Below are 5,003 nucleotides of genomic sequence, written 5' to 3' on the forward strand. Positions count from 1 at the left end.
ATAAAGATTAAATAGAGATAGGATCATCAAACATCAATAATTTAAAGATAATTGACAATTACTGATTCTAAGGGGGTCAGGATGACCCCTTAGGGTCATGACTTACATGCCATAATGATCTGATGCGCCTGCATGACCTAAGGAGGAATAATATCTTTGGATTAAGGTGGGGATCTCAATGGTTTTTATAATATTTGATAATTTCAGGAAGAGCACTTGGGATCATGACCTACATACCATCTTAAATGCCTTGAACAAAGAAACAATAATATAATATGTACATGATATATGATTCAATTTAAGAACCCAGATATAGATCAATCATCTGTTTTGTAATACTTCCTATGTATATATACATGTACATGTATTAGTTTGTGTTTTGTTCTATACTATTCATGTTCATGACTGTAGTATGGCTTAGTCTTATTTTAAATTACATTACAAAATTGTCAAATATATGACTTGGAACCCCCACCCCCAAACAAACTCAAATATAAACTGTTCTCTCCCCCCCCCCTTAATTGTCGAATGATCAGAATTAAAATCAAAATATAATTTGGGTGTCTAAAAACTTTTATAAACTGGTAAAAAATGTTATTCTTAAAAAAAATTACATTACACCTTGCATAATTGACAAATGATCTATTGAGATACGATCAGAGGTCATATTTCTACCTTGGGATCAATAAGTAGTATTCATTGACAAGTTAAAATTAATTAATAACAAGAAATGATTCAAATTATAAATGTTTATACTCCACATTCATCCCCCCCCCCCCAATCTAACCTGGTTAAATAAAGATTCAGTCTTCTTAATACATTCTTACATGTGTACAGTAGCAAATTTTAAATCATTTCTTGATTGCTTTTTCTCTCGTGATTCACATTAACATTTTGGAAATTGCTTAATTCAATTTTTTAAGATTTATAAACAAAATGTTATATGCATCACTGCCATGTGTATTCACCTATTTGGGGCAATTGTAAAGTCTCCTAAAAAAAGCAGTGATATCATTAGGCTAGGAATTACCCACATGGATCAAACACTACTGAATAACATATGAATAAGATAAAAGACATTATCATTTCTAGTTCTAAAATGTCAGGGTGTCTCCAAGGGGGCATAATCTTACAATACAATTTTACGCGCAATGACACAAAGAGCAAAAATAAATTAAACGGTTTAGGGATGAGGATCTCAGATCTCAGAATTTAACAAAATATACAGTGTATCATATCATTTCCTATTTCATAAAGGCAGGGTGGGGGTGGGGGGAGGGGGGGGGGTTAAAGACAACACCTGGGGGTCATTAATGTACTTTACACCAGTTGATGCATCATAATGACTTTAGAAGATATTTTGTATTTTCCTGTTTCGTGGGGTCAGAACAGTCCCATAAGGTCATGACCTACATTGTATTTGATGCATTATAATTATACATTAAGAAAGAAATACTCCTTCCTTCCTATTATAACTCATATAAAAAATATAAGTGTCTACACTTACTTACATATGTAATACACAAATTTAATAAGAAATTGTTTATACAGGGTCAATATGGGGTCAACTCAACAGTGCATGCAGTCTGACAAATGAAAAAAATAACTTTTGCAACTAAAATGACAGAAACTTTACAAATGCGATAGGATAGGTAACGATGATAAGCTTATTTAAATATTAAAAGATGATGATACAGTATGCTGTCAAAGGGAGATTACATTTAGAAAGTGAAAGTAGAACTTATATACATGTGTATGTACTGTATGCTTGCAGGAATCCCATGCTGGCATCTCATTATATTGTGCTACTGCTACTACATGTATTATGCTTACCTAAATTGGTCAACATCATAATGATAATCCAATCAAAACACAATAATGAATTCCTTTAGCTGATCTTAACTACCATAATCCTATTCTGCATACGGAAAAAACAGGTATGTATGTATGGGTGTTGCTAAAACGTGGAACGGAAAACGGAACGGAATGGAAAATATCATCACGTTTATCGCTTAAAAAGGGCATAGACTGGCCAGAAACGATTTACTTGGTATCTTTTATTTATATCTAATGAATGATTATCAACATGTTGCTATCTTATTAATATTCATATGAATGTCTATCAATTATAGCATTGTATTCATTCGGCTTTAGTTGAGTATGAAACGGAAAAATCAAATGTATAGGAATTGTGAATCATTAACATGAGTAAACGAGCAAATTAGCTATAACTTTTTACTTATTTCTCTTATATGGTATTGCTGGCATATTAGCGTAACGTACACAGTTAGTGAAAGCGTTTTATGCGTGTTTTGAGTATTTTTATATTATTTTCAAATATGATGTACATGTATATACTTACATCAAAATTGAATTTTCGGTGTTCTAGACAATCTTTTATCATACAGACGATACAGTATCATTGAGATGGAAGAAAAAAACCTTAAGACTGACGACATTAAAAATTAAAATACAGTAAACATTAAAATACCCGGGTATTTGTGAAACTAGTAATTTGTGAAACTAGTATTTTTAGCAATGCAAATTTGTTTACGTTTGCATTACAAAGCATGCAGTTGTTTATTCCAGCAGCTATATACATATGATCCGAATAGAGAGCTCTAGACGTTGCCTGGTTTGATTTTCCGATTATATATTGGGACTATAGTCTGTCGATCCCAAAATATTCATGCAGCACATTTGGACGATTTATAATGGAAAATGTTGACATCTTTTCTCCATTTGGATGACACTCAGAAGACCTTGCACAATTTTTCAACACTTTCATTAGGGTCTGTTAAAATGCAAAACCCCGTAGACTTCTTTATTTTTAGCCGTGTATTTATACCAGCTGATAAGCTAGAGAGGACGTTTTAAAGAAAGAATAATGAGAATGTTTAATGCTTCTAAAAGAGAATCGCTTGAACCCTGAGGTATATATAAATATACAGCTAAAAGTGAATCGAGGATATTTTGGGACAGAATATAGTGGTCAATGCATGTACTGTTAATTTTGAGGAAATAAATATTCTTGAATAAATAATCTAATATTGCTAATCTTTCAAAAAAAATTAAAAAGGTACATAAAGTATATCGTTTTAGCATACTTAACAAATCTATGAGGTAAATAACATTAGATAAGATTTTCCGTTTTCCTTCCGTTCCGTTTTCCGTTCCGCGTTTTAGCAACACCCATGTATGTATACACGTGAACCCATCTAATCGAAGAGCTGGGTAAAACTAGTACCCGCTAATGAGACATGCAAACCTGTGTTGTGTATGTAACTTCAGGCAAAGATCAGTCATTTGTAACATGCATGTATTTTTATGACCTATTCTTCAAATCCACTTGCACTATTTTATTAGGTAAATAACAGCTTTAAGGTGGTGCAGGACACCTGCATATTGTGATGTACATGTATACTTCCTATTGAGATAAACAATAAAGTATGTTGAATATTGATTAAATATTTACCCCCCAAATAATGTTACCTAACATTGAAGCGCAATGGGATAGAGCGTTTACATGTCTGTAAGAGCATTGGGGTCCAAGGTGTATTTTTGGTAATTTACGAATTTTCATGGGGGGGGGGGGGGGTCTGGACCCCTCACTCCCACCCCTTCTCTAAATCTGTGCACACGATGATGTTCATGTAGGCACACAGAAGCAAATCTAAAACCGGCAACCGCCACGGGGAGGGGGCATAATTTAATTTTTAATTTTGTTTGTAATAATTATATAGACCATTATACTTCCTATGACATAAAATGTTAAGATTATTGATTAACTGAAAATTCTCTGCAAACAGTTCTACCCCAAATTGCACATAAAGTGCTGCTCATGTCACGATGTGTATTATCATATGGGCAGGGATTTCATCCTTCAGTTATGAAAATTATAATTTTTAAATGTATTACCGGAGTTTGCATGTAGCCTTCATTTTTAATTAAACTGGTACAAAACAGTGTTATTTAGGGGCAAACACATGGTGCGGGTATTACTGTCTAATGACAGCATCTAGTTTTGTTTACATAGGTTGAATATACCAGTAAAAAACCTTTTTCAAGGTATTGTGTCTATCTTCTTATTCATTTTAACCATAGATAAACAGCTCCTAAGTTTAACGCATTCATTGTAGGTCTATAAGTGGAATTTTCACTGAAAGACTCAAAATGTAAACAAAGGCTTTGTTTTACATAGCAAAGAATTGTAAGCTCTGTAACTCGCTTAAAACTTAACAAATGACCTTCAAATTTTGATTGCCTATCTATCATAAATACCTAACTGAAGCATTGTAAACATTAAAATCTAAAAAATATTTTTTGACCAAAATCGTGACCATACCCCTTTAAATGAAATCATTTAAAACCAGGTTAAAGTCCATATTTTATGCTATGACGAATGAGAATATATGAGATTGTATGCAATGCCATGCTTTGTTTTGGTGTATGTTGTAAAATATACATGCTTGAACTGACTGTTTTCTTAATATAACTGTGCACTAAGTAAACTTTGAATTATATTTATTTTTCAGTTCTTTAAATGAATTTATTTTATCACGGTAATCGAATAAAAAAATTCGATTACATAAAATAAATTTTGTTAAAAAATTGTGTTGTCTTATTTTATACTTTTGAGGTTTACTATGCATGGATTAACTTATCATCGATTGACATTTTACCAAGAATAAACGGACTGACGTCAAACTTTCTTTTGCAGTAACTTCCATCTTGGAAGAATTGTCCCTTTTATACATATAACTAACTGCTCGACAATATCGATAATTTACTTACTTTTACTCACTATATATGGATTATCTAGGAAAGATTAAATGAGAAATTTAAAAAATTAACAAAATAAACTACCTTTTGATGTTCATGGAGTTTATATGCGGGAGCGATCTTGCAAAAAAAAATTAACGTTACTTAATGATGTAATTATTAATCAATTTTTTTCTGAAATACATTACCTTTATGCATGAATGAACAGCCAAATATAGTAT

The sequence above is a fragment of the Magallana gigas genome, chromosome 5 (assembly GCF_963853765.1).
Source record: "Magallana gigas chromosome 5, xbMagGiga1.1, whole genome shotgun sequence".
Taxonomy (NCBI): Eukaryota; Metazoa; Mollusca; class Bivalvia; order Ostreida; family Ostreidae; genus Magallana; species Magallana gigas.